The 17,641-nt window shown below is 45.2% G+C and overlaps 24 non-coding genes across 24 annotated transcripts; all 24 read left to right on the forward strand.

The window, feature by feature from the left end:
* Positions 1-4,036: 4,036 nt before the first annotated feature.
* Positions 4,037-4,109, forward strand: TRNAF-GAA. The gene has a single exon. It is a non-coding gene; the product is annotated as a tRNA-Phe (tRNA).
* Positions 4,110-4,353: 244 nt separating this feature from the next.
* On the forward strand, positions 4,354-4,425 carry TRNAQ-CUG. The gene has a single exon. It is a non-coding gene; the product is annotated as a tRNA-Gln (tRNA).
* Positions 4,426-5,010: 585 nt separating this feature from the next.
* Positions 5,011-5,082, forward strand: TRNAQ-UUG. Its single transcript has one exon. It is a non-coding gene; the product is annotated as a tRNA-Gln (tRNA).
* A 679-nt stretch (positions 5,083-5,761) lies between these two features.
* TRNAF-GAA lies at positions 5,762-5,834 on the forward strand. Its single transcript has one exon. It is a non-coding gene; the product is annotated as a tRNA-Phe (tRNA).
* A 244-nt stretch (positions 5,835-6,078) lies between these two features.
* TRNAQ-CUG lies at positions 6,079-6,150 on the forward strand. Its single transcript has one exon. It is a non-coding gene; the product is annotated as a tRNA-Gln (tRNA).
* Positions 6,151-6,735: 585 nt separating this feature from the next.
* On the forward strand, positions 6,736-6,807 carry TRNAQ-UUG. The gene has a single exon. It is a non-coding gene; the product is annotated as a tRNA-Gln (tRNA).
* A 679-nt stretch (positions 6,808-7,486) lies between these two features.
* Positions 7,487-7,559, forward strand: TRNAF-GAA. Its single transcript has one exon. It is a non-coding gene; the product is annotated as a tRNA-Phe (tRNA).
* A 244-nt stretch (positions 7,560-7,803) lies between these two features.
* Positions 7,804-7,875, forward strand: TRNAQ-CUG. Its single transcript has one exon. It is a non-coding gene; the product is annotated as a tRNA-Gln (tRNA).
* Positions 7,876-8,460: 585 nt separating this feature from the next.
* TRNAQ-UUG lies at positions 8,461-8,532 on the forward strand. The gene has a single exon. It is a non-coding gene; the product is annotated as a tRNA-Gln (tRNA).
* Positions 8,533-9,211: 679 nt separating this feature from the next.
* On the forward strand, positions 9,212-9,284 carry TRNAF-GAA. Its single transcript has one exon. It is a non-coding gene; the product is annotated as a tRNA-Phe (tRNA).
* A 244-nt stretch (positions 9,285-9,528) lies between these two features.
* Positions 9,529-9,600, forward strand: TRNAQ-CUG. The gene has a single exon. It is a non-coding gene; the product is annotated as a tRNA-Gln (tRNA).
* Positions 9,601-10,185: 585 nt separating this feature from the next.
* TRNAQ-UUG lies at positions 10,186-10,257 on the forward strand. The gene has a single exon. It is a non-coding gene; the product is annotated as a tRNA-Gln (tRNA).
* Positions 10,258-10,936: 679 nt separating this feature from the next.
* On the forward strand, positions 10,937-11,009 carry TRNAF-GAA. Its single transcript has one exon. It is a non-coding gene; the product is annotated as a tRNA-Phe (tRNA).
* Positions 11,010-11,253: 244 nt separating this feature from the next.
* On the forward strand, positions 11,254-11,325 carry TRNAQ-CUG. Its single transcript has one exon. It is a non-coding gene; the product is annotated as a tRNA-Gln (tRNA).
* A 585-nt stretch (positions 11,326-11,910) lies between these two features.
* On the forward strand, positions 11,911-11,982 carry TRNAQ-UUG. The gene has a single exon. It is a non-coding gene; the product is annotated as a tRNA-Gln (tRNA).
* A 679-nt stretch (positions 11,983-12,661) lies between these two features.
* Positions 12,662-12,734, forward strand: TRNAF-GAA. The gene has a single exon. It is a non-coding gene; the product is annotated as a tRNA-Phe (tRNA).
* A 244-nt stretch (positions 12,735-12,978) lies between these two features.
* TRNAQ-CUG lies at positions 12,979-13,050 on the forward strand. Its single transcript has one exon. It is a non-coding gene; the product is annotated as a tRNA-Gln (tRNA).
* A 585-nt stretch (positions 13,051-13,635) lies between these two features.
* TRNAQ-UUG lies at positions 13,636-13,707 on the forward strand. The gene has a single exon. It is a non-coding gene; the product is annotated as a tRNA-Gln (tRNA).
* A 679-nt stretch (positions 13,708-14,386) lies between these two features.
* TRNAF-GAA lies at positions 14,387-14,459 on the forward strand. Its single transcript has one exon. It is a non-coding gene; the product is annotated as a tRNA-Phe (tRNA).
* A 244-nt stretch (positions 14,460-14,703) lies between these two features.
* Positions 14,704-14,775, forward strand: TRNAQ-CUG. The gene has a single exon. It is a non-coding gene; the product is annotated as a tRNA-Gln (tRNA).
* A 585-nt stretch (positions 14,776-15,360) lies between these two features.
* TRNAQ-UUG lies at positions 15,361-15,432 on the forward strand. The gene has a single exon. It is a non-coding gene; the product is annotated as a tRNA-Gln (tRNA).
* A 679-nt stretch (positions 15,433-16,111) lies between these two features.
* On the forward strand, positions 16,112-16,184 carry TRNAF-GAA. The gene has a single exon. It is a non-coding gene; the product is annotated as a tRNA-Phe (tRNA).
* Positions 16,185-16,428: 244 nt separating this feature from the next.
* TRNAQ-CUG lies at positions 16,429-16,500 on the forward strand. The gene has a single exon. It is a non-coding gene; the product is annotated as a tRNA-Gln (tRNA).
* A 585-nt stretch (positions 16,501-17,085) lies between these two features.
* TRNAQ-UUG lies at positions 17,086-17,157 on the forward strand. Its single transcript has one exon. It is a non-coding gene; the product is annotated as a tRNA-Gln (tRNA).
* The last annotated feature ends 484 nt before the right edge of the window (positions 17,158-17,641 follow it).

Genomic DNA, 17,641 nt, shown 5'->3' on the forward strand with positions numbered 1-17,641 from the left:
CTACCAGCAAGCTAATATTTCATTTTCATTCAGGCAGGCTAGTCCATACAACTGGGTTATGCATGTCAGCCAGCAGTTGGAGATAGAGATCAACAGGCTCACTGATGTCACTCTCATATACTACTGTATCGACATCAACCTGCCAGTATTTTCTGTCTCCAGCAGGTGGGTGGACATAGGTTGTTAGGATTCAGTGGCCGGATGGTCCTGAAGTGACAGCTAAGGATACCTCCCTTAACTGAGTTACATCCAAACACTATAATTACCGTACCGTGGATCCCCAGAGATGAAGGCAGGTGCCCCTCCGCTTGGAGAGCAATAGGGAACGCGTCCAGCAGGGTAAGTAGCATTGGTACCATTTGTGATCCCTCACTCTTCTTCCCTTTCTTTCAACAGAGTTTGGGTTCTCCCTTCTCCTATTTCCCTTTCTCTCCGGGAGCTGCAGGATAGCCAGAATTGAAATGGCTCTTTAAGGCTGCAGTGTTACTTGCTGATTGTAGTGTGGGGGGAGTCACTGACTGTGCGGCTGCTCCCTTGGCGGGAGAAGGCATTTGGAGGGGGTAGAAGGAGAGGAAAGTCATGAGAAGGGAGGCCAGCTAACCAGTTGTTCACTGTGTGTAACAGGAGCTGGGGGAGACTGAGCAGCTCTTTCACTGCATGCAGCAGAAGCCGTGAGGGAGAAAATGGCACCGAGCAGTCAGCGCAGGAAAAGACCTGAGCTGTGTGCTGCCTGCAATACGTTAGTACAGCCAAGCAACCTTCAAAAACTGTGCCACATGTGTTCAGCGGCCTAGAAGGAAGTTTCTCCAGGGGAATTCACAATGGCCGGTGCATCTCGGTGCCAAGCATTGGAATGATGTGAGGAAGGCCCCCATCCATGGGGAGGGGAGGTCAAAAGTCCACTCAGACAACGGGGAATGGGATAAGACAGTAGATCACCCTTTTCTTCTGTACCTGCTTCTCTGGTGCCAGAAAGTTAAAAAAAAAAAAGATGATTTCTTGGTGGAAGTTTGATTATTATTCAGTTAGGCAAAATATTGGTAGCCTGATGTCAATACAGGAGTATATGAGAGTAACATCAGCAAGCCTGCTGATCTGTCTCCTCCTACTGTTTGGCATGCATAACCAGGTTGAATGGACTGGCCTGCCTATCCTAGAGGAAAGGAAATTAGCAGCTAAAAAGCAATATAATCCTCTTTCAGCTTGAGAAACTCTCTTAAAGAGGAAATGAGCTGTTGTTTCTGTCTAGATGTTGAGAAGCGCATCTTCCAGTTTTTGTATTATTTACAACATAATTAGCATCTTGTGGGTCAAATTAAGGCTTTTCAACCATTTTGTGTTTAACAAAAACCCTTAGTGAATCAAGGAACTAATTTTGGTTTAATTATCTCAGTCCCACACTATACTACCACTACTACTGCTAAGCACAAGAAAACAGCCTGAGGAGTGACAATATACTTCTTTAATATAAAGTTCCTCACTATATATTGGTATAGTATGTTGGGAAATGTATTCATTTAGTAATCTTTCGCATACAATCATTGTTCCTCTCCATTACCGTTCTCTTTCCTACATTTTGCTGAACCAGACCTCTACCCGTTCTCTGATTTATTTTCACCTTTCCTACATGTTCATAGATAAAGTATTTATTATTATTTAATTTATTATTTAAAAGATTTTGTATACCGTCATTCGTGGTTACATCACAACGGTTCACAAGGTATTAACATCTAAAAAAACACAACATTTTCAATAGTTACATAATAAAAGACAATTGTAAAGACATTTAAAATTAATAAAAAAACAAAACAAATCGACAGTTATGTATTATACTCAAAGGAATTAGCTCAAGTGCTAGATGTATAGGCTTGCTCAAAGAGCCACGTTTTTAGACCTTTCTTAAATTTCTTACAATCAGTTTAGAGCCGTAGTTCAGTTGTTAAATTGTTCCATGTGTTAGGACCTGCTATAGAGATAACTCTCTCTCTTTAAAAATGTAAATGTGCAGTATGTAATGATGGGACTGAGAGGAGACCTTTATTAGCTGATCTTAAAGAACGGTGTGGTGTATGCATGCGGATCGAGAAATTTAACCAATCTGTTTTATGACCGTAGATTGATTTTTGAATAATGCAGCAAATTTTGTTTAGGATCCTTTGTGTGATAGGAAGCCAGTGCAATCTAATCAGCATCGGAGTAAAATGTTCACGTCTGTTACAGTTTGTAAGAACCCGTGCTGCCGCATTTTGCAATACCTGAAGAGGTCGAAGTGTTGTTTGTTGAAGTCTTAACAGGAGAGAATTGCAATAATCTAGAGATGAAAATATCAGAGCCTGTAAAATAGTTTGGAAGTCATTAGGATCTAATAAAGGTTTAAGCCATCTCAGACCTAAGAGCTTATAATAACCATCTCTTATTTTCATAGAAATATGCTTTTTGAAATTCAGTTCACAATCAATTGTTATTCCTAAATCCCTGACTGAATCAACTTAATCAATTCTTACGTTATTTGATAACGGGAATATTTTTTTGTTGTCGGGTATAGATTTTCTCTCAAGAAGGATGAGTTCAGTTTTATCCATATTAATGGCAAGCTTCATATGCGTCAGTAACTGTTTGACAGCAGTAAGATAGATTTTTATTTCTTTCAAGGATTGTTCAGTGGTATCGGTAATGGGAATGAGAATTTGTATATCGTCTGCATAAACGTAAAAATTCAAGCTGAGGCCTGCTAAAAGATGACAAATTGGTAATAAATATATATTAAACAGGGTGGCCGATAATGCCGAGCCTTGTGGAACTCCAGTGTTAAGCTCGTATTCTTCGGAAATTGAGTTACCGATTTTAACCTGAAAAGATCTTTGATTAAGGAAGGACGACAGCCAGTTAAGGGTGGTGTGTGCTAAACCAATTTCTTTTAGTCTACTTATTAGAATATCATGATTGACTGTATCAAACGCAGCCGATATGTCAAGTAGAATAAGAAGAAATTTCTGACCTGTCTCGAAACCTTTTACAACAATATTTGTGAGTGATAATAATAAAGTTTCTGTGTTGAGGTGTTGCCTGAAACCAGATTGATTCAGGAACAAAATATTGTTTTCCTCCAAATGTCCAGATAATTGCTTGCATACAACTTTTTCTAGTATTTTAGCTATAAATGAAAGATTTGAGATAGGTCTATAGTTAGATATTACTTCTGCATCAAGGTTTGTTTTTTTTAAGATTGGTTTAATTATAGCAGATTTTAATATCGCATGGATATGTCCTTCTTTTAGTGACAGATTCACAATCTTCGCTATTGATGGGGCAATAATGGATGCTATTGGTTTCAGGGCAGAGGGTGGTATTAGATCTAATGGGTGTATAGCAGGGTTTAGTTTTTTTATCACACTTTCAATTTCAGTAGTGGAGGTCTCAACGAAGGAAGACCATTCTGATACATCTCTTTTTATCATTTTAATATCTTGGCTGATAATACTTGGTATTGAAGCAATGATGTTCTCTACTTTTTCCTTAAAGAAAAGCGCGAAATCATTGCAATTAGATTTGTTTAGAATGGTTGATTCATTGTTTGAAATTTTGTTAAAGTAAAAAAAAATCATAAAATCACAGGAATCTCTTTACAGAAGATACCATCAAACACAATTAAAAGTAAAAGACTGGCGCGCGCCGTAAGGCGCGCGCCTTTCGGTCCCACTGGTGAAAGGATCCTGAGGTGGCCATCATTGAGTGGATGACAGAATTTCTGTTTTGGAATTCAGAAGCATGTCTTAAACTATCCCTTTGCTTTGATGCTAGAAAGCTGTTCATTACAACCTTAATGTATGTAAGTAAGAGGAAGCTACGTTTCTTCAGGATAATTACCTCCTACGTAGCTTGCGTGAGGGGATGGAGAAGGTTTGAAAGAGGAATGGATGTTGTTCTTAAATGGCGTTCTCTGCAAGAGAAAGGGGGGAGGCAGGCGTAGAGAGAGAGTGGAGCAGTGCGTTGCACGCGGACGGACGGGCGCCTCTCCCACGCCTTCCCCAAAGCAGCCGAGATAGCTCAGTTGGGAGAGCGTTAGACTGAAGATCTAAAGGTCCCTGGTTCAATCCCGGGTCTCGGCATAACTTTTCATAGTTCACCTAGGATGATGATGACGCCTTTGGTCTTCGTCCTTAGTAAGAAAAGACTGAGAGATTAGTTAAGAAATCCTTTTTCAGGCTAGGGGTGTATTCAGCAAATGCTTTAGAGTAAGGCAGGTGTTGATTGGCATGCTAGAAGTGTAAATAACCGTAAGAGCAACTTGTTTGTAGCTAGCCCTTACGTAACATGCACCACGGCACTATTCAAGGAAGCAGGCAAGAGAGTGGTTCCATGGTGTAATGGCTAGCACTCTGGACTCTGAATCCAGCGATCCGAGTTCAAATCTCGGTGGAACCTGTTGCTTTTTCTCTCCTCGATGCCCAGAAATCCTTCTGCTGACATTCCTTGTCCAGCATTCCATGCTGAAGAATAGCAGAAAGCTTAGGGAATAGTAGTAAAATGAGATTGCAGATGCGTGGAGAAGTCCAAAATTAGCCACTGCTTCTTGACGGCATTAGTAGCATGGGATCTATTTCATGTTTGGGTACTTGTGACTTGGATTGGCAATTATCGGAAACAGGATACTGGGCTTTGATGGACCCTTGGCCTGACTCAGTATGGCATATCTTATGTCCTTATGGTACCTACAAGACATGAGAGCGCTAATCATCTTAAGAGGAGGTGCCCATGTCGTGGTTCCACGGTACAATGGCAATCCGAGTCAAATCTCACAGAAACCTGTTGCCTTTCCGCTCCTTCATGCCAACAAATCCTCTTGCTGGCTTCCCTTGTCCAGACTTCCATACTGAAGAAGAGTAGGAAGCTTAGGGAATAGCTGCAAAATGAGATTGCAGTTGCCTGGTGCCTTTAAGAAAGGAGGGCTAATTGTTTTGAAAGGGCGGAAAGTGAGAGGTGGGCAGGCGGCAGCAGGGCACATGTGGTGGTTCCATGGTGTAATGGTTAGCACTCTGGTCTTTGAATCCAGGAATCTGAGTTCAAATCTCAGTGGAGCCTGCTTTATGAGGAGAGCTGCATTTTGAAAGGCCCAAATCTGTGCAATCAGGTATGTACCTGGCTAAAACAGCCTGACAGAAATCTGTCCCTCCATTCCTCAGGATGTGTAGCTATGCTCATCTAGAATAGCAGCAGCAAAAAGGGTTGGGGACAGCTCTGAAGAGGAAATACAGGAGGTGGCATTTTGCCTCATTCAGCCACTCAGAGTAAAAGGAGGTTGTGGTAGTTTTCAAAGAGAAGATTACATGGGTAGTTTCCACTTTGGAAAATTAGCTACAAGGTCTAAGGGCCACAAACTTAGCCAGGGGTCTTGCACCAGCTGGCGCGCGCCTTTCGGTCCCACTGGTGAAAGGATCCTGAGGTGGCCATCATTGAGTGGATGACAGAATTTCTGTTTTGGAATTCAGAAGCATGTCTTAAACTATCCCTTTGCTTTGATGCTAGAAAGCTGTTCATTACAACCTTAATGTATGTAAGTAAGAGGAAGCTACGTTTCTTCAGGATAATTACCTCCTACGTAGCTTGCGTGAGGGGATGGAGAAGGTTTGAAAGAGGAATGGATGTTGTTCTTAAATGGCGTTCTCTGCAAGAGAAAGGGGGGAGGCAGGCGTAGAGAGAGAGTGGAGCAGTGCGTTGCACGCGGACGGACGGGCGCCTCTCCCACGCCTTCCCCAAAGCAGCCGAGATAGCTCAGTTGGGAGAGCGTTAGACTGAAGATCTAAAGGTCCCTGGTTCAATCCCGGGTCTCGGCATAACTTTTCATAGTTCACCTAGGATGATGATGACGCCTTTGGTCTTCGTCCTTAGTAAGAAAAGACTGAGAGATTAGTTAAGAAATCCTTTTTCAGGCTAGGGGTGTATTCAGCAAATGCTTTAGAGTAAGGCAGGTGTTGATTGGCATGCTAGAAGTGTAAATAACCGTAAGAGCAACTTGTTTGTAGCTAGCCCTTACGTAACATGCACCACGGCACTATTCAAGGAAGCAGGCAAGAGAGTGGTTCCATGGTGTAATGGCTAGCACTCTGGACTCTGAATCCAGCGATCCGAGTTCAAATCTCGGTGGAACCTGTTGCTTTTTCTCTCCTCGATGCCCAGAAATCCTTCTGCTGACATTCCTTGTCCAGCATTCCATGCTGAAGAATAGCAGAAAGCTTAGGGAATAGTAGTAAAATGAGATTGCAGATGCGTGGAGAAGTCCAAAATTAGCCACTGCTTCTTGACGGCATTAGTAGCATGGGATCTATTTCATGTTTGGGTACTTGTGACTTGGATTGGCAATTATCGGAAACAGGATACTGGGCTTTGATGGACCCTTGGCCTGACTCAGTATGGCATATCTTATGTCCTTATGGTACCTACAAGACATGAGAGCGCTAATCATCTTAAGAGGAGGTGCCCATGTCGTGGTTCCACGGTACAATGGCAATCCGAGTCAAATCTCACAGAAACCTGTTGCCTTTCCGCTCCTTCATGCCAACAAATCCTCTTGCTGGCTTCCCTTGTCCAGACTTCCATACTGAAGAAGAGTAGGAAGCTTAGGGAATAGCTGCAAAATGAGATTGCAGTTGCCTGGTGCCTTTAAGAAAGGAGGGCTAATTGTTTTGAAAGGGCGGAAAGTGAGAGGTGGGCAGGCGGCAGCAGGGCACATGTGGTGGTTCCATGGTGTAATGGTTAGCACTCTGGTCTTTGAATCCAGGAATCTGAGTTCAAATCTCAGTGGAGCCTGCTTTATGAGGAGAGCTGCATTTTGAAAGGCCCAAATCTGTGCAATCAGGTATGTACCTGGCTAAAACAGCCTGACAGAAATCTGTCCCTCCATTCCTCAGGATGTGTAGCTATGCTCATCTAGAATAGCAGCAGCAAAAAGGGTTGGGGACAGCTCTGAAGAGGAAATACAGGAGGTGGCATTTTGCCTCATTCAGCCACTCAGAGTAAAAGGAGGTTGTGGTAGTTTTCAAAGAGAAGATTACATGGGTAGTTTCCACTTTGGAAAATTAGCTACAAGGTCTAAGGGCCACAAACTTAGCCAGGGGTCTTGCACCAGCTGGCGCGCGCCTTTCGGTCCCACTGGTGAAAGGATCCTGAGGTGGCCATCATTGAGTGGATGACAGAATTTCTGTTTTGGAATTCAGAAGCATGTCTTAAACTATCCCTTTGCTTTGATGCTAGAAAGCTGTTCATTACAACCTTAATGTATGTAAGTAAGAGGAAGCTACGTTTCTTCAGGATAATTACCTCCTACGTAGCTTGCGTGAGGGGATGGAGAAGGTTTGAAAGAGGAATGGATGTTGTTCTTAAATGGCGTTCTCTGCAAGAGAAAGGGGGGAGGCAGGCGTAGAGAGAGAGTGGAGCAGTGCGTTGCACGCGGACGGACGGGCGCCTCTCCCACGCCTTCCCCAAAGCAGCCGAGATAGCTCAGTTGGGAGAGCGTTAGACTGAAGATCTAAAGGTCCCTGGTTCAATCCCGGGTCTCGGCATAACTTTTCATAGTTCACCTAGGATGATGATGACGCCTTTGGTCTTCGTCCTTAGTAAGAAAAGACTGAGAGATTAGTTAAGAAATCCTTTTTCAGGCTAGGGGTGTATTCAGCAAATGCTTTAGAGTAAGGCAGGTGTTGATTGGCATGCTAGAAGTGTAAATAACCGTAAGAGCAACTTGTTTGTAGCTAGCCCTTACGTAACATGCACCACGGCACTATTCAAGGAAGCAGGCAAGAGAGTGGTTCCATGGTGTAATGGCTAGCACTCTGGACTCTGAATCCAGCGATCCGAGTTCAAATCTCGGTGGAACCTGTTGCTTTTTCTCTCCTCGATGCCCAGAAATCCTTCTGCTGACATTCCTTGTCCAGCATTCCATGCTGAAGAATAGCAGAAAGCTTAGGGAATAGTAGTAAAATGAGATTGCAGATGCGTGGAGAAGTCCAAAATTAGCCACTGCTTCTTGACGGCATTAGTAGCATGGGATCTATTTCATGTTTGGGTACTTGTGACTTGGATTGGCAATTATCGGAAACAGGATACTGGGCTTTGATGGACCCTTGGCCTGACTCAGTATGGCATATCTTATGTCCTTATGGTACCTACAAGACATGAGAGCGCTAATCATCTTAAGAGGAGGTGCCCATGTCGTGGTTCCACGGTACAATGGCAATCCGAGTCAAATCTCACAGAAACCTGTTGCCTTTCCGCTCCTTCATGCCAACAAATCCTCTTGCTGGCTTCCCTTGTCCAGACTTCCATACTGAAGAAGAGTAGGAAGCTTAGGGAATAGCTGCAAAATGAGATTGCAGTTGCCTGGTGCCTTTAAGAAAGGAGGGCTAATTGTTTTGAAAGGGCGGAAAGTGAGAGGTGGGCAGGCGGCAGCAGGGCACATGTGGTGGTTCCATGGTGTAATGGTTAGCACTCTGGTCTTTGAATCCAGGAATCTGAGTTCAAATCTCAGTGGAGCCTGCTTTATGAGGAGAGCTGCATTTTGAAAGGCCCAAATCTGTGCAATCAGGTATGTACCTGGCTAAAACAGCCTGACAGAAATCTGTCCCTCCATTCCTCAGGATGTGTAGCTATGCTCATCTAGAATAGCAGCAGCAAAAAGGGTTGGGGACAGCTCTGAAGAGGAAATACAGGAGGTGGCATTTTGCCTCATTCAGCCACTCAGAGTAAAAGGAGGTTGTGGTAGTTTTCAAAGAGAAGATTACATGGGTAGTTTCCACTTTGGAAAATTAGCTACAAGGTCTAAGGGCCACAAACTTAGCCAGGGGTCTTGCACCAGCTGGCGCGCGCCTTTCGGTCCCACTGGTGAAAGGATCCTGAGGTGGCCATCATTGAGTGGATGACAGAATTTCTGTTTTGGAATTCAGAAGCATGTCTTAAACTATCCCTTTGCTTTGATGCTAGAAAGCTGTTCATTACAACCTTAATGTATGTAAGTAAGAGGAAGCTACGTTTCTTCAGGATAATTACCTCCTACGTAGCTTGCGTGAGGGGATGGAGAAGGTTTGAAAGAGGAATGGATGTTGTTCTTAAATGGCGTTCTCTGCAAGAGAAAGGGGGGAGGCAGGCGTAGAGAGAGAGTGGAGCAGTGCGTTGCACGCGGACGGACGGGCGCCTCTCCCACGCCTTCCCCAAAGCAGCCGAGATAGCTCAGTTGGGAGAGCGTTAGACTGAAGATCTAAAGGTCCCTGGTTCAATCCCGGGTCTCGGCATAACTTTTCATAGTTCACCTAGGATGATGATGACGCCTTTGGTCTTCGTCCTTAGTAAGAAAAGACTGAGAGATTAGTTAAGAAATCCTTTTTCAGGCTAGGGGTGTATTCAGCAAATGCTTTAGAGTAAGGCAGGTGTTGATTGGCATGCTAGAAGTGTAAATAACCGTAAGAGCAACTTGTTTGTAGCTAGCCCTTACGTAACATGCACCACGGCACTATTCAAGGAAGCAGGCAAGAGAGTGGTTCCATGGTGTAATGGCTAGCACTCTGGACTCTGAATCCAGCGATCCGAGTTCAAATCTCGGTGGAACCTGTTGCTTTTTCTCTCCTCGATGCCCAGAAATCCTTCTGCTGACATTCCTTGTCCAGCATTCCATGCTGAAGAATAGCAGAAAGCTTAGGGAATAGTAGTAAAATGAGATTGCAGATGCGTGGAGAAGTCCAAAATTAGCCACTGCTTCTTGACGGCATTAGTAGCATGGGATCTATTTCATGTTTGGGTACTTGTGACTTGGATTGGCAATTATCGGAAACAGGATACTGGGCTTTGATGGACCCTTGGCCTGACTCAGTATGGCATATCTTATGTCCTTATGGTACCTACAAGACATGAGAGCGCTAATCATCTTAAGAGGAGGTGCCCATGTCGTGGTTCCACGGTACAATGGCAATCCGAGTCAAATCTCACAGAAACCTGTTGCCTTTCCGCTCCTTCATGCCAACAAATCCTCTTGCTGGCTTCCCTTGTCCAGACTTCCATACTGAAGAAGAGTAGGAAGCTTAGGGAATAGCTGCAAAATGAGATTGCAGTTGCCTGGTGCCTTTAAGAAAGGAGGGCTAATTGTTTTGAAAGGGCGGAAAGTGAGAGGTGGGCAGGCGGCAGCAGGGCACATGTGGTGGTTCCATGGTGTAATGGTTAGCACTCTGGTCTTTGAATCCAGGAATCTGAGTTCAAATCTCAGTGGAGCCTGCTTTATGAGGAGAGCTGCATTTTGAAAGGCCCAAATCTGTGCAATCAGGTATGTACCTGGCTAAAACAGCCTGACAGAAATCTGTCCCTCCATTCCTCAGGATGTGTAGCTATGCTCATCTAGAATAGCAGCAGCAAAAAGGGTTGGGGACAGCTCTGAAGAGGAAATACAGGAGGTGGCATTTTGCCTCATTCAGCCACTCAGAGTAAAAGGAGGTTGTGGTAGTTTTCAAAGAGAAGATTACATGGGTAGTTTCCACTTTGGAAAATTAGCTACAAGGTCTAAGGGCCACAAACTTAGCCAGGGGTCTTGCACCAGCTGGCGCGCGCCTTTCGGTCCCACTGGTGAAAGGATCCTGAGGTGGCCATCATTGAGTGGATGACAGAATTTCTGTTTTGGAATTCAGAAGCATGTCTTAAACTATCCCTTTGCTTTGATGCTAGAAAGCTGTTCATTACAACCTTAATGTATGTAAGTAAGAGGAAGCTACGTTTCTTCAGGATAATTACCTCCTACGTAGCTTGCGTGAGGGGATGGAGAAGGTTTGAAAGAGGAATGGATGTTGTTCTTAAATGGCGTTCTCTGCAAGAGAAAGGGGGGAGGCAGGCGTAGAGAGAGAGTGGAGCAGTGCGTTGCACGCGGACGGACGGGCGCCTCTCCCACGCCTTCCCCAAAGCAGCCGAGATAGCTCAGTTGGGAGAGCGTTAGACTGAAGATCTAAAGGTCCCTGGTTCAATCCCGGGTCTCGGCATAACTTTTCATAGTTCACCTAGGATGATGATGACGCCTTTGGTCTTCGTCCTTAGTAAGAAAAGACTGAGAGATTAGTTAAGAAATCCTTTTTCAGGCTAGGGGTGTATTCAGCAAATGCTTTAGAGTAAGGCAGGTGTTGATTGGCATGCTAGAAGTGTAAATAACCGTAAGAGCAACTTGTTTGTAGCTAGCCCTTACGTAACATGCACCACGGCACTATTCAAGGAAGCAGGCAAGAGAGTGGTTCCATGGTGTAATGGCTAGCACTCTGGACTCTGAATCCAGCGATCCGAGTTCAAATCTCGGTGGAACCTGTTGCTTTTTCTCTCCTCGATGCCCAGAAATCCTTCTGCTGACATTCCTTGTCCAGCATTCCATGCTGAAGAATAGCAGAAAGCTTAGGGAATAGTAGTAAAATGAGATTGCAGATGCGTGGAGAAGTCCAAAATTAGCCACTGCTTCTTGACGGCATTAGTAGCATGGGATCTATTTCATGTTTGGGTACTTGTGACTTGGATTGGCAATTATCGGAAACAGGATACTGGGCTTTGATGGACCCTTGGCCTGACTCAGTATGGCATATCTTATGTCCTTATGGTACCTACAAGACATGAGAGCGCTAATCATCTTAAGAGGAGGTGCCCATGTCGTGGTTCCACGGTACAATGGCAATCCGAGTCAAATCTCACAGAAACCTGTTGCCTTTCCGCTCCTTCATGCCAACAAATCCTCTTGCTGGCTTCCCTTGTCCAGACTTCCATACTGAAGAAGAGTAGGAAGCTTAGGGAATAGCTGCAAAATGAGATTGCAGTTGCCTGGTGCCTTTAAGAAAGGAGGGCTAATTGTTTTGAAAGGGCGGAAAGTGAGAGGTGGGCAGGCGGCAGCAGGGCACATGTGGTGGTTCCATGGTGTAATGGTTAGCACTCTGGTCTTTGAATCCAGGAATCTGAGTTCAAATCTCAGTGGAGCCTGCTTTATGAGGAGAGCTGCATTTTGAAAGGCCCAAATCTGTGCAATCAGGTATGTACCTGGCTAAAACAGCCTGACAGAAATCTGTCCCTCCATTCCTCAGGATGTGTAGCTATGCTCATCTAGAATAGCAGCAGCAAAAAGGGTTGGGGACAGCTCTGAAGAGGAAATACAGGAGGTGGCATTTTGCCTCATTCAGCCACTCAGAGTAAAAGGAGGTTGTGGTAGTTTTCAAAGAGAAGATTACATGGGTAGTTTCCACTTTGGAAAATTAGCTACAAGGTCTAAGGGCCACAAACTTAGCCAGGGGTCTTGCACCAGCTGGCGCGCGCCTTTCGGTCCCACTGGTGAAAGGATCCTGAGGTGGCCATCATTGAGTGGATGACAGAATTTCTGTTTTGGAATTCAGAAGCATGTCTTAAACTATCCCTTTGCTTTGATGCTAGAAAGCTGTTCATTACAACCTTAATGTATGTAAGTAAGAGGAAGCTACGTTTCTTCAGGATAATTACCTCCTACGTAGCTTGCGTGAGGGGATGGAGAAGGTTTGAAAGAGGAATGGATGTTGTTCTTAAATGGCGTTCTCTGCAAGAGAAAGGGGGGAGGCAGGCGTAGAGAGAGAGTGGAGCAGTGCGTTGCACGCGGACGGACGGGCGCCTCTCCCACGCCTTCCCCAAAGCAGCCGAGATAGCTCAGTTGGGAGAGCGTTAGACTGAAGATCTAAAGGTCCCTGGTTCAATCCCGGGTCTCGGCATAACTTTTCATAGTTCACCTAGGATGATGATGACGCCTTTGGTCTTCGTCCTTAGTAAGAAAAGACTGAGAGATTAGTTAAGAAATCCTTTTTCAGGCTAGGGGTGTATTCAGCAAATGCTTTAGAGTAAGGCAGGTGTTGATTGGCATGCTAGAAGTGTAAATAACCGTAAGAGCAACTTGTTTGTAGCTAGCCCTTACGTAACATGCACCACGGCACTATTCAAGGAAGCAGGCAAGAGAGTGGTTCCATGGTGTAATGGCTAGCACTCTGGACTCTGAATCCAGCGATCCGAGTTCAAATCTCGGTGGAACCTGTTGCTTTTTCTCTCCTCGATGCCCAGAAATCCTTCTGCTGACATTCCTTGTCCAGCATTCCATGCTGAAGAATAGCAGAAAGCTTAGGGAATAGTAGTAAAATGAGATTGCAGATGCGTGGAGAAGTCCAAAATTAGCCACTGCTTCTTGACGGCATTAGTAGCATGGGATCTATTTCATGTTTGGGTACTTGTGACTTGGATTGGCAATTATCGGAAACAGGATACTGGGCTTTGATGGACCCTTGGCCTGACTCAGTATGGCATATCTTATGTCCTTATGGTACCTACAAGACATGAGAGCGCTAATCATCTTAAGAGGAGGTGCCCATGTCGTGGTTCCACGGTACAATGGCAATCCGAGTCAAATCTCACAGAAACCTGTTGCCTTTCCGCTCCTTCATGCCAACAAATCCTCTTGCTGGCTTCCCTTGTCCAGACTTCCATACTGAAGAAGAGTAGGAAGCTTAGGGAATAGCTGCAAAATGAGATTGCAGTTGCCTGGTGCCTTTAAGAAAGGAGGGCTAATTGTTTTGAAAGGGCGGAAAGTGAGAGGTGGGCAGGCGGCAGCAGGGCACATGTGGTGGTTCCATGGTGTAATGGTTAGCACTCTGGTCTTTGAATCCAGGAATCTGAGTTCAAATCTCAGTGGAGCCTGCTTTATGAGGAGAGCTGCATTTTGAAAGGCCCAAATCTGTGCAATCAGGTATGTACCTGGCTAAAACAGCCTGACAGAAATCTGTCCCTCCATTCCTCAGGATGTGTAGCTATGCTCATCTAGAATAGCAGCAGCAAAAAGGGTTGGGGACAGCTCTGAAGAGGAAATACAGGAGGTGGCATTTTGCCTCATTCAGCCACTCAGAGTAAAAGGAGGTTGTGGTAGTTTTCAAAGAGAAGATTACATGGGTAGTTTCCACTTTGGAAAATTAGCTACAAGGTCTAAGGGCCACAAACTTAGCCAGGGGTCTTGCACCAGCTGGCGCGCGCCTTTCGGTCCCACTGGTGAAAGGATCCTGAGGTGGCCATCATTGAGTGGATGACAGAATTTCTGTTTTGGAATTCAGAAGCATGTCTTAAACTATCCCTTTGCTTTGATGCTAGAAAGCTGTTCATTACAACCTTAATGTATGTAAGTAAGAGGAAGCTACGTTTCTTCAGGATAATTACCTCCTACGTAGCTTGCGTGAGGGGATGGAGAAGGTTTGAAAGAGGAATGGATGTTGTTCTTAAATGGCGTTCTCTGCAAGAGAAAGGGGGGAGGCAGGCGTAGAGAGAGAGTGGAGCAGTGCGTTGCACGCGGACGGACGGGCGCCTCTCCCACGCCTTCCCCAAAGCAGCCGAGATAGCTCAGTTGGGAGAGCGTTAGACTGAAGATCTAAAGGTCCCTGGTTCAATCCCGGGTCTCGGCATAACTTTTCATAGTTCACCTAGGATGATGATGACGCCTTTGGTCTTCGTCCTTAGTAAGAAAAGACTGAGAGATTAGTTAAGAAATCCTTTTTCAGGCTAGGGGTGTATTCAGCAAATGCTTTAGAGTAAGGCAGGTGTTGATTGGCATGCTAGAAGTGTAAATAACCGTAAGAGCAACTTGTTTGTAGCTAGCCCTTACGTAACATGCACCACGGCACTATTCAAGGAAGCAGGCAAGAGAGTGGTTCCATGGTGTAATGGCTAGCACTCTGGACTCTGAATCCAGCGATCCGAGTTCAAATCTCGGTGGAACCTGTTGCTTTTTCTCTCCTCGATGCCCAGAAATCCTTCTGCTGACATTCCTTGTCCAGCATTCCATGCTGAAGAATAGCAGAAAGCTTAGGGAATAGTAGTAAAATGAGATTGCAGATGCGTGGAGAAGTCCAAAATTAGCCACTGCTTCTTGACGGCATTAGTAGCATGGGATCTATTTCATGTTTGGGTACTTGTGACTTGGATTGGCAATTATCGGAAACAGGATACTGGGCTTTGATGGACCCTTGGCCTGACTCAGTATGGCATATCTTATGTCCTTATGGTACCTACAAGACATGAGAGCGCTAATCATCTTAAGAGGAGGTGCCCATGTCGTGGTTCCACGGTACAATGGCAATCCGAGTCAAATCTCACAGAAACCTGTTGCCTTTCCGCTCCTTCATGCCAACAAATCCTCTTGCTGGCTTCCCTTGTCCAGACTTCCATACTGAAGAAGAGTAGGAAGCTTAGGGAATAGCTGCAAAATGAGATTGCAGTTGCCTGGTGCCTTTAAGAAAGGAGGGCTAATTGTTTTGAAAGGGCGGAAAGTGAGAGGTGGGCAGGCGGCAGCAGGGCACATGTGGTGGTTCCATGGTGTAATGGTTAGCACTCTGGTCTTTGAATCCAGGAATCTGAGTTCAAATCTCAGTGGAGCCTGCTTTATGAGGAGAGCTGCATTTTGAAAGGCCCAAATCTGTGCAATCAGGTATGTACCTGGCTAAAACAGCCTGACAGAAATCTGTCCCTCCATTCCTCAGGATGTGTAGCTATGCTCATCTAGAATAGCAGCAGCAAAAAGGGTTGGGGACAGCTCTGAAGAGGAAATACAGGAGGTGGCATTTTGCCTCATTCAGCCACTCAGAGTAAAAGGAGGTTGTGGTAGTTTTCAAAGAGAAGATTACATGGGTAGTTTCCACTTTGGAAAATTAGCTACAAGGTCTAAGGGCCACAAACTTAGCCAGGGGTCTTGCACCAGCTGGCGCGCGCCTTTCGGTCCCACTGGTGAAAGGATCCTGAGGTGGCCATCATTGAGTGGATGACAGAATTTCTGTTTTGGAATTCAGAAGCATGTCTTAAACTATCCCTTTGCTTTGATGCTAGAAAGCTGTTCATTACAACCTTAATGTATGTAAGTAAGAGGAAGCTACGTTTCTTCAGGATAATTACCTCCTACGTAGCTTGCGTGAGGGGATGGAGAAGGTTTGAAAGAGGAATGGATGTTGTTCTTAAATGGCGTTCTCTGCAAGAGAAAGGGGGGAGGCAGGCGTAGAGAGAGAGTGGAGCAGTGCGTTGCACGCGGACGGACGGGCGCCTCTCCCACGCCTTCCCCAAAGCAGCCGAGATAGCTCAGTTGGGAGAGCGTTAGACTGAAGATCTAAAGGTCCCTGGTTCAATCCCGGGTCTCGGCATAACTTTTCATAGTTCACCTAGGATGATGATGACGCCTTTGGTCTTCGTCCTTAGTAAGAAAAGACTGAGAGATTAGTTAAGAAATCCTTTTTCAGGCTAGGGGTGTATTCAGCAAATGCTTTAGAGTAAGGCAGGTGTTGATTGGCATGCTAGAAGTGTAAATAACCGTAAGAGCAACTTGTTTGTAGCTAGCCCTTACGTAACATGCACCACGGCACTATTCAAGGAAGCAGGCAAGAGAGTGGTTCCATGGTGTAATGGCTAGCACTCTGGACTCTGAATCCAGCGATCCGAGTTCAAATCTCGGTGGAACCTGTTGCTTTTTCTCTCCTCGATGCCCAGAAATCCTTCTGCTGACATTCCTTGTCCAGCATTCCATGCTGAAGAATAGCAGAAAGCTTAGGGAATAGTAGTAAAATGAGATTGCAGATGCGTGGAGAAGTCCAAAATTAGCCACTGCTTCTTGACGGCATTAGTAGCATGGGATCTATTTCATGTTTGGGTACTTGTGACTTGGATTGGCAATTATCGGAAACAGGATACTGGGCTTTGATGGACCCTTGGCCTGACTCAGTATGGCATATCTTATGTCCTTATGGTACCTACAAGACATGAGAGCGCTAATCATCTTAAGAGGAGGTGCCCATGTCGTGGTTCCACGGTATAATGGCAATCCGAGTCAAATCTCACAGAAACCTGTTGCCTTTCCGCTCCTTCATGCCAACAAATCCTCTTGCTGGCTTCCCTTGTCCAGACTTCCATACTGAAGAAGAGTAGGAAGCTTAGGGAATAGCTGCAAAATGAGATTGCAGTTGCCTGGTGCCTTTAAGAAAGGAGGGCTAATTGTTTTGAAAGGGCGGAAAGTGAGAGGTGGGCAGGCGGCAGCAGGGCACATGTGGTGGTTCCATGGTGTAATGGTTAGCACTCTGGTCTTTGAATCCAGGAATCTGAGTTCAAATCTCAGTGGAGCCTGCTTTATGAGGAGAGCTGCATTTTGAAAGGCCCAAATCTGTGCAATCAGGTATGTACCTGGCTAAAACAGCCTGACAGAAATCTGTCCCTCCATTCCTCAGGATGTGTAGCTATGCTCATCTAGAATAGCAGCAGCAAAAAGGGTTGGGGACAGCTCTGAAGAGGAAATACAGGAGGTGGCATTTTGCCTCATTCAGCCACTCAGAGTAAAAGGAGGTTGTGGTAGTTTTCAAAGAGAAGATTACATGGGTAGTTTCCACTTTGGAAAATTAGCTACAAGGTCTAAGGGCCACAAACTTAGCCAGGGGTCTTGCACCAGCTGGCGCGCGCCTTTCGGTCCCACTGGTGAAAGGATCCTGAGGTGGCCATCATTGAGTGGATGACAGAATTTCTGTTTTGGAATTCAGAAGCATGTCTTAAACTATCCCTTTGCTTTGATGCTAGAAAGCTGTTCATTACAACCTTAATGTATGTAAGTAAGAGG

Source organism: Rhinatrema bivittatum, chromosome 1, assembly GCF_901001135.1.
Source record: "Rhinatrema bivittatum chromosome 1, aRhiBiv1.1, whole genome shotgun sequence".
NCBI classification, from domain to species: domain Eukaryota; kingdom Metazoa; phylum Chordata; class Amphibia; order Gymnophiona; family Rhinatrematidae; genus Rhinatrema; species Rhinatrema bivittatum.